Source organism: Ricinus communis, chromosome 9, assembly GCF_019578655.1.
Source record: "Ricinus communis isolate WT05 ecotype wild-type chromosome 9, ASM1957865v1, whole genome shotgun sequence".
Classification (NCBI taxonomy): domain Eukaryota; kingdom Viridiplantae; phylum Streptophyta; class Magnoliopsida; order Malpighiales; family Euphorbiaceae; genus Ricinus; species Ricinus communis.
Genome location: NC_063264.1, coordinates 15,175,049 through 15,185,997, shown reverse-complemented (window position 1 = coordinate 15,185,997; position 10,949 = coordinate 15,175,049).

Sequence of the window (10,949 nt, the reverse complement as noted above, 5' to 3'; positions counted from 1 at the left end):
TAGATTCAGCCTATTTTACCATCTTTTAACCTAATGGACTACTTTTTAATGTTAAGATCCAATTTTAAGCCTAAGGTCTATGTGTCCAATCTTAATTAGGCAATCATATAACAGATATTTGGCATCCATCAATATAATATAGAAATTAAAGCATAGAAATTAAATCTAGCTATTACAATCCTACTATAACTAAGAAATTGAAAGGAAAATGCATAAAACAAAGTTAAAGTGTATAAAATAGACTAAAATTGCATAAAACAAAGTTAAAGTGTATAAAATAGACTAAAATTGCATAAAGATTCAAAATAAGGCAAATTTTGGTGTAGATCCGATCAGTTTAGGTCATAGAGCCTATCGGGTCAGTGTAGAGCCAAATCGGCTCTAGGGCTTGGTCAAGTTGGTTTCACAATTTTCCTTTGAATTCTCACGCCTAGGAGCCGATTTCACATACACAAAAGGTCAAAAAACCAATTAAAACACAAAATAATGAAATAAAAATCATAAAGACAAATTAAATAGACTAAAGCACATAAAACCATGTATACATAAAAAGTTTAATTTTTTTATCATAAAAAATCTCTTGAATCTTTTTTTCTTATTTTTGGCATTTTTAAGTCAAAATTTACATAAAACGGTGTCGTATTCAACAAATAAGCCATTCATGACTATGTAGAGCTAGTTGACTTTATGCTATGCTAATCAGATTTATGTAGAGCCTACTCAGCTATACGCAAAGCCAATTGGCTTCAAGGAGTAAAAAGTTTAATTTTTTTTGCATTTTAGTCCCTAAGCTTGCGGAAACTGTTGTTTCACTCCCTAAACTTAATTCTTTTAAAAATTAAGTCCAAATTGAGTCTAAAAAGTAATTTTAGTTCAATTCTTCTCAGACCTAACTGAAATTCACCTGTCCTCAACCTCCCGAGACTTGAAAAAGACAGTAAGTTCCATCATCGGGTTTTCTGTAATTCTCTCGATATTTGGATTCAAAAAATGGATGTCGACAAGGATGATTATTGCTCTTTTGTTCTTTCTATTGGCTTTTATATGAGCATCCACACATTCATCTCTATCAGAACAAGACCCCTCTAATAGATGTGTGGTTCGAGGACGAACGAGGTGGAAGCTAGTGGCCATATGACACCCTAGCCTAGAGAAGTGGTCTGATGAGGGCGGGAAGTGGACGCCAGGGCAAGGATAGGATGCCTAGACAAGGAGCAGCTTTTGGCAGGCTTCTAGGATGGCAGCATTCTAAGGTACGGGGGTACATGAATGAATCGAATTGCACATCAAAATGGGGCGGGAAATAGTTGATAACATATATGTAAAGAGTTGGAACTAATCAAATGAGGTGTTTTTTGGTTGTTCAACTGTGGAGTTGTAGGAACTCCAAAGTTAAACGTTCTTAGCTCAAAGAAATTATAGGATGGGTGACCTCTTGGGAAGTTCTCGAACCCGCCAAAGGGACAAAACTGTGAGGCTAGTAGGGGCCAAAGCGGACAATATCTCATGTGATCTGGTTCTGGGTCATTGTAAATGGTATCAAAGCAGGACCCCTCTAATAGATGTGTGGTTCGAGGATGAACCAGGCGGAAGCTGGTGGGCATGTGACAGCTTGGCCTAGAGAAACGATCCGATGAGGGCGGGAAGTGGACGCCGGGGTAAGGATAGGATGTCTAAACAAGGAGTGGCTTCTGGCAGGCTTCTAGGATGACAGCACTCTAAGGTACATGAGTACATGAATGAATCAAATTGCATATCAAAATGTGGCGGGGAATGGTTGATAACATATAAGTAAAGAGTTATAACAAATTACATAAGTAGTCTTTTGGTTGTTTGGCTGTGGAGTTGTAAGAACTCTAAAGTTAAACGTGCTTGGTTCAAAGAAATTTTAGGATGGGTGACTTCCTAGGAAGTTCTTGAACCCACAAAAGGGATAAAATTGTGAGGCCAGTTGAGGGCTAAAATGGACAATATCTCATGTCATCTGGTTCCGGATCGTTACAAATATTATCAGAGTAGGACCCCTCTAGTAGATGTGTGGTTTGAGGACGAACTAGATGAAAGTAGTGATGAGAATGGTTGATAACATATATCTAAAGAGTTGGAATTGGGTGTCTTTTGGTTGTTTGGCTGTAGAATTGTAGGACCTGCAAAGTTAAATGTGTTTGGTTTAAAGAAATTCTAGGATGGGTGACCTCCTAGGAAGTTCTCGAACCCGCCAGAGGGACAAAACCGTGAGGCCAGTGGGTGCCAAAGCGGACAATATCTTATGTGATATGGTTCTGGGTCGTCACAATAAAACTCTGATACCACTTGTTTGCCCTTATGAACCAAGAAGGACAGGGGTTTAATTGGTGAATATGAGAATAGTTGCCAATTAAAATTTTCAAAGTAGAGAAGGAATAATAAGGTAAAGAAAGAATTAAAAAAACACAAGAATTATAGTGGTTCGGATGTCAACTAACCCTATATCCACTCCTTAACCTCAAATTGAGAATTTCACTATCATTATACATAATTACAATAGAGTTTTCCAAGCTCACTCCTAACTTAGTGTTTAGGGCTCACACTAAACCTTTACAACCCATGTTTTGATGGCTAATGCACAACTCTCACAAGAGTTTGATCTAGGCTAACTCTTAAACCCCATCCCAAGTGTTTAGGCTTGCACTCAAACCTTCAAAAGAGCATACAGGCTCTTACAACAACCTTTACATTGTTAATTACTTACAAAAATAGTAACAAAGGTGTAAATTGAATAAGTAATGAATATGGCACTTAGGAAGGGTATTGATCAACCATAAATATTTCTTGGAAGAGGTATTTATACCCTCTAACAACAAAACAGACGTTACATATAGGTTCATAGGCCATCTCTTACTTTTAGCTCTAGATAATGCATTAAATGCACTGTTAGAGCACAGTCGCGGTCACTAAACCTTAATCGGGTGGCAATTGGGATTTTGTAGTCAAGATGCTTCTATCAAGGTTGCAAGACTTAAAGTGGCAACGACTATAATTCACATGTCCTTCCATGATTTTTCGTGTTAGAAGTAACCGTTGCTGGTTTCCTTTGAGGCTTATGTAAATCGTGTTCGCGATTCGTACTATCTCCTAAAAACTTAGTGTAGCAAGCACTATTCCATGCTTCTCGGTTGCATTACCTATTACTTTGTAAAATCTCCTTTTCATGGGCGTTATTCTATGCTCGAGGTCGCGATTCACCCATTTGCTTCAACGATCAAGTTGAATATGAAAGTTGTATTTGCAACATGCTTGTTACAGTTGTGATTTATAAGGCATTTTTAGAATCTTGAATTGATTGAGCCATAATAATGAACCTCTACAAAGAACACTTAAAGCCAAGGTTACATACATACACTTAACCTAATTGTTAAGGTCAAAAAATTAAGAGTGCCTTGAGTCATGAAAGGACTTAGGCTAACACATTTGATTAGGATGGCTGAGCAATATAGTCAGTGAAGGTGTTTCATAAGGTTTGGGTCTTCAGGAAATCTTTAATGAACAAGGAGCTTTAAAAAGTGAAAAGTCTTTCCCAAGGAGTCGCTAAGGAGAATGGCTTATTTTCCCAAGGCTCAAGATTTCAACAATGACAACCCCAATTCATTGTCCCTCCTATAGTACAACCAAGTTATCAATTGTATAGGTTACAACACAAGAAGTTCCCTAAGCCATTGACAAGGACTCAAAAGAGGACAATGCAAAGGCAGAGGGCATATGAGGAAAAGAAATAAGAAATGGAGAATTTAAGTAAAGAGAAAATAGAAAAGTCCAAATTCTATAGAAAGGCTATGAAGATCTAGGTAATTTCAATGATGATGATGATGATGATGATATGTTATCTTCTATTGGCAATTCTGATGATAATATGCAAAAAGATTAAATGGTGGAAGAAACTTTGGTAGTAGGGGAAGTCCCTATTCCGTATGGGTGTGCTACTGCTACTGTCACCTTACCATCCTCTGTTATGTCTAAATATGTAGAAGAAGAGGATCTGATTGAGGTTGAAGGAGGAGCAAATATTGAGAGGCAAACCATTCTCTTAGTAGAAGAAGAAGATTGTTATAGTGGTATCACTATCTAAGCCACCCAAACCAACAAACCAAAAAGGGTTATATTTGAGAAGCCTTCAACTAGAATGATAAAGTACATCAAACAATTATATGTGAAAGAACACCTTAATAGGATTGGGTCGGTTGTGAACATTATGCCATTTAGAATGATGAATGCTTTAGGACAGACAAAAGAGGACTTAATAGCAACAAAGGTGTCAATTTGGCTTCTACAGATGAAGTCACAAAAACACTTGGTGCTTTGCATGTAGAAATCAATATTGGTAGTAAGAATTCTTTGTCTGATTTCTTTATTGTCAATTCCTCTACAAGTTATAATGCTTTGCTAGGGAGAGATTGGGTTCATGCCAACTGGTGTGTTCCATCCTCCCTTCACCAATTTTTTTTATATATTTTAGAAAGGTGATAAAGTAAAGGTAGTATAGGCGGATAGACAACCTTCCTTTGCTTGTTCAGATGAAATAAAGGCAAGATACTATGATATGGACTTTGGGCCAATCAAGTTTATGGGTAAAATGAAGAATAGAGATCCCAAGTATATTTACATGTCAAGGGATGAAATAGAGAACTGGACAAAAGCTCTCTTCAAACCTATAGCCTTCATGCCATACAAGTGGATGTCTCAACCAATCATAAAGGAGGTTGATAATTGAATACTCTAAAGAAGAGTTGGCAGCTACAACCGCTATGTTCAGGATGCTGTGCAACAAACTTTCAACAGACTTGAGATAGAGGAGCTCTAGGATGTAAATGGAGCAAAAATGATTTTTGAAGAGGAGCTAAAGGAAGATGTGGAAGAAATGCAGATTGAGACTTAAAAATGGCATCTTAGAAGTTCAAGGATGTGAAATTAGAAGTCCATGATCTTTTAGAAGAGCTTAACCTTAGTACACCAAAAGAGGCAAGGGTGACTTGCATCAGTACCTTACTACTAGAGGGTTTGAAAAAATAAATTGCAAGAGTTCAAGGATTGCTTTGCGTGGAGCTATAAAGAAATACCTAAATTGAGCAGGAGCTTAGTAAAGCATTGCCTTCCCATTAAAGAAGAGTTCAAACCTTATCAGCAACCAACAAGAAGGATGTCCAAAGAGTTTGAACTCAGAGTCAAAGAAGCAACTGAAAAAGTTGGATTCATCAAACCAATAAGGTACTCCTAGTGGCTTTCCAATATTGTGCCTGTTATGAAAAAGAATAGAAAGCTATGGGTATATATGTTGATTTTAGAGATTTAAATACAAAAACTTCTTAAGATATGTATGTAATGCCTATAGAGGACATGTTAATTGATGATACTACTACTTATGAAATATTATCTTTTATGGATGGCTGTTTTGGTTATAATTAGATTTTAATTGTGTAAATTATGTTTCAAAAACTACTTTTAGATGTCTAGAATCAATAGGGACTTTTGAATGACTTGTTATGCCCTTTGAATTAAAAAATCCAAGCGCTACTTATCAAAGGGAAATGAATGCTAGTTTCCATGACATGTTAGGTCATCATATAGAAGTTTATATTAATGACATTATAGTAAAGTCTAAAAAGCTACCGATCGTATGGATCATTTTGTGGAAGAGCTTTTAAAGAATGAAAGAGCACAAATTAAAGTTAAATCCTTTGAAGTGTGCTTTTAGATTCCAAGTAGGAAACTTTTTAGGTTTTGTGGTGCATCAGCGAGGAGTTGTTACTGGACAAGAATAAAGCAAAGGAAATCATTGAGGCAAAGGCTCCACAATACAAGAAGAAACTCTAAAGGTTCCTAGGATAAGTGAATTACTTGAGAAGGTCTATTTCTAACTAAATAGGAAAAACTAAAGAATTTTCAGACCTACTCAAGTTCAAGTAAGAGGAATAATTCAAATGGAAGGAGCGCCATTAGAAGGCTTTTGAGAAAATAAAAGAATATCAAATAAAACCACCAGTTTTAATACTTCCAAGAGATGGGTTTCCACTTAAGTTATATTTATTGGCCAAAAATAAGTCTATAGGTTGTATATTGGCACAAAACACTTATATGGGTTATGAGCAGGCTATTTACTACTTAAGTAGATTTCTAACTCATACTGAGGTAAGGTATTCACTAATTGAGAAAGCTTCCTAGCTCTACTTTGCTTATACAAAGTTAAGGCACTATCTTCTCAAATCAAGGGTGTATGTGGTGTCTCAAATAGACTTGGTCAAATAAATTCTTAACAAGCCTTTAATCATTGGCAAAATAGGTAAAGGGTCTTTGGCTTTGGTTAAATTTACATTAATATAATTTCTTAAAAATCTATGAAAGGAAAAGCTTTAGCCAACTTTTTTAGCCGACAATACTTGTTTGGAGGTGTGTCGGAACGAGGAACAAGACCTGCCAGTGAATAGCATGGAGGTTCAAACTTAGGTTATAAAATTCGATGGATCAAGTACAAAGAAGTCAGCAGGAACGGAAGTCATTATTACATCACCAAGTGGAACTAAAGCAACATTATCATGCAACTTGACCTTTAAGTGCACAAACAATCAGGCCGAGTATGACACCTTTATGATTGGATTGGAGATCTTATAGGAGCTTGGAGTAAAGGATGTAATGGTGATTGGAGATTCTTAACTAGTTTTTAAGCAATTACTTGGGGAGTACAAATGTAGTAGTATATCTTTAGCCTCTTATTTTATTGCTCTACTCAAATATTAACTCTTTTTAGAAAGTTTCTTTCTTACATATGTTATGAATCACATATATAGCGCAAGGAAGTAAAACATTGATTCATAACACTTAGAAAATAGGTTATAAGTTGAAATTGAGGTTTAGGTTAGAAAAATAATTTTTCCTTTTAATTAAGAAATGAAGAATTTAAAACCTTGAAGAACAGATTTCTTTTCTTGATTTTTGATGTTGATTCGGATAGAGAATCAAATAGAGATTTGCAAATGCAAACTCTCTAGATTATCTCACACAATCGTCTCTTTGGCAAGGCTTGAATTCCTTGAAGAAGAACAAAGAATGCTTCTTCTTATTCTCTGTACCTTCTCTCTTTTTCAAAAATTAGGTTACTAGTAAATTCAAAACCATTTTGAATATAACATATTGATAGTGCAATTTTGCATTTGGTCCCTGATGTTAATGAAAAATTATCATTAACATATTTATCCACTTATACGTGTCATCACAAACCTCTTTTGATGATGTGTATACAAGACCCACAATATATATTTAACATTATCAATACGGACTTTAACTTTGGGAGATGCTAGTATTCCTACCCGAGGTATAAGTCAGGTGCTTTGCTTTGCTTGAGTCAATCTTAACATGTGTGACTTTCTAGGTTCATTATTAGTTGGCAATGAGAATTTAAAATTAAACTCTTTAATATTAATTAAACCAATTTAATCAATTAAGAAAATAATTAAATAATTGTCCCTCAATCATTCCCATAAATTATAAGTGATGTCTAGCAACATATTATAATTATACAATTAATAATAAAGACATTAATCATCCATGAACCCATTGTTTATGACTACCATATAATTAAATCCTTCTACTGAACAATATCCTGATCAAGTGAGGATCATGGAATAGACAAATCCACTAACTTGACTCTATGACCAAATTTATGATATATCTCGACTAAATATTATTAATGCAAAACCCCCATTTTTCTTTAATCATAATTACCTCAGCCAAGGACTTTCGAGTCAAGATATTGCCGGATCCCATAGGATATTCTCCTCGTTTACTCAAGGCAATGGATTACTTGTTGATGAACACCTGCCTCCATGCATATACAACTGGAGTCACTATCTACAAATATCCATTCTTATCATGAACAGATATCTATAGCATAAGCAAATTTCAATTACATATTCATAAGACGACTTTGTCATCTTAGGTCTAACACCATCACATCTTAACAATAAATCAATGACTTAAGTAAATTATCTATGTGATTTATTATTTCTGCAAGTCATGTTCAATCCACTTGTTTTACAAGTGACCCATAATGATTAACTTAGTAACTCATACTAAATAGCATGAGATTCACCATTTTATTTATATTAGTACTCATACTAATCATAAGGTTAAACACATTATGTTGGTCTTTCGGATTAAAGATGTCCAATATTTAATCCTATGACCACTAACTATTATATAATATTTATTCTAAAGATCATTTGTCATTCATATTCTCAACTCCTAAAAATGGAGTCTTTAATAAATATTATTGGACTCATCCAATAATTATATTACTATAAAAATGAATGAAAGATAATTGCCATAAATAAAAAGATATTCATTACATAATAATATCACAATGTATGCACTAAAAAGTAAAAAATCCAATTGGTTTTTAGGACATACATCTAACAAGATATATCCGGGGAATTGGGAAGCAGATAAACCATCTTACTCATAGTATCAGGTATCAAAATGATGTGGTTGACTAGGAGACATGGCTATTTTTGGCCAACTATTTTAAAAGACTATATAAATTATGCTAAGGGATGCTAACAATGCCAGAAACATGGAAAATATTCAGAAGGCCCCAGATGATGAACTACATTCAATTATTAAGCCATGGCCATTCAGAAAATAGCTATTGATTTAATATGCAAAATTCATCCAGCATCATCTATAGGTAGAGCATTACTTCTTTATTGTAGCTACCGACTATTTTACTAGATGGGTGGAAGAAATTCTTATGAAAAAGTAGGGCAAATAGATGTGATTTAGTTCATCAAAGAGCATATTATTCATTGCTTTGGCATTCCACAATCTATTACTATTGATCAAGGAATCATCTCCTTTGGTGAGGGCATGAAGGAGTTAATAGAAGATTATGAGATAAAGCTACTTACATCCACCCCATTCTATGCACAAGCCAATGGTCAAGCAAAGGCTTTAAATAAAATCCTTATTAAGAAACTAGAGAAAATGCTGGAAGATAACTTAAAACTAGCCAATAACTCTTCTTGAGATTCTATGGGCCTATTGGACATCTAAAAGGAGTTCTCCTAGGGTAAGTCCATTTTCCTCACCTATGCCACTTTGTAGTGTGGCCTATAGAGATAATGGTGCCTTTATTAAGGTTTATAAAAAAAATGGTTTAGAGCGTGTAAAATATAACGAGGCTATGATGATGGAATTGGAACAAGTATGCAAGCTCTCAACAATCTAATTACCTAGAAAAATAAAAGGGTGAAGAAGAAATCATTTGATGAAAGAGAGTTAGTATGGAAGATGATACTGCATAAAGGAATGAAAGATAGAGAACTAGGCAAGTGGTCTCCAAATTGGGAAGGACCTTTCAAAATTCATGAAGTTTTCAAAGGTAATGCATATTGGTTATCTAGTTTAGATAGGGAACCACACCGAAGGTACATCAATGGAAAGTACTTAAAGAAATACTTTCCCATAATATGGGAATGATGGAAAAAAGAAACTTGGAGTTTGAAGCCGACCTACGGCTGCAAAAGGATCCTAAGATAATGTTTCTGATATCTTAATGATCTATGTAAGGCTTAGATATGGCCATTTCCCCAAACTGATTTGATTTTACTTTATTTTGTTCTATCTATAAGTTGCTTTAGGGCAACTCATAAAAAAAATAAAGTAGGCCTCATGGCCACTTTTCCTATTGTTATATTTTTAGTAATTATCATATATAGCTAGTGAATAAGGAAGATTAACAGATATGCAGGATGAAGCAAAACACATGGCTACAAATGTAAAGTGGTTGTAAGTGTAAATGTCCAGAGGTACAGCGGAGTGGCTTTATAAGTGGAATGGATTACTACATGATGAAAATGATATGACTATGGTGCAAGTGTGTGAAAAGTAAAGTGAGATGGCTACATGAAGTGCGAGAAGAGAGGTAAAGCCACTTTCCCCAAATACAGAGGTAGAGGCATATAACACAGTGGAAAAAGTTCAAGATCATTAAATTAGGAAGAAAATCCAAATTCAAAAAGTAAGTAAAAAAATGGCCAACACCCATGGCCATCACCAATAAAAAGTCTCAAATCATCACAAAAGTCAAAAGAGAATGAAAATTCTATAATAAAGAGACAAGTACTATAGGCCTAGATGGCTGGACAAGATGGAACTAAACTAGCTCCACCTCTAACAGATAGAATCATGTGTAGTCTGAGCAACTACAAGCTTCTCATTACAAGCTTGGATGGAGGGATAGTTTGCTCTCAACTTCAAATCCTCAACAATAACTCTAGAGGAAGCATCATTATATACATTATTCAGTTTCTGACTCTACAGGTAGCTCAACAAATTTGGCCTCTTTGGAAACTACCTAAGCCCTCAAGGCTTGGAGATTATCATAAATCTCTTATAATCATTTGAGACTCTCGTGTAAGCACTCTACGCATCTCTAGCTAAGGAAGTCAACAAATCAAAGTTGTCCTTCAAAGTTTTAAAGGATAATAGTCTCTTAAAAAGACTAGAAATGTTAGCATGAGTCTTCTAAGCTAAAAGAAATATAGACTTGACTTTCGAGACAATGTCCCCAATCAAAGCTTAGTCTTCATATGTAGAAGGAACAACCTTCAGAGTAAGAAGAGAAGTCTGGACGACCTATTGCTGAGCATCATTCGGGCTCATCAGAGCAAGACTCAACAGATGCTGAAGATTGGTCTTGACTAACTTGACAGAAGCCTTTGAGGGGAGAGAGGATATAGAGCTCTAATCTGAAGAAGCCCTAGTGAGAATACCAAAATCTAGGCTAAAAATGGGATTAACACACTCAAGTATTGAGGCCATAACTTGTAAGGAAAGTGAATACTCAATGACATCAAGTATCAACGCAAGACGTGCTTAAAATAATAAGACTTTGGAGAACTAGGAGTACCTTAGGAAATATA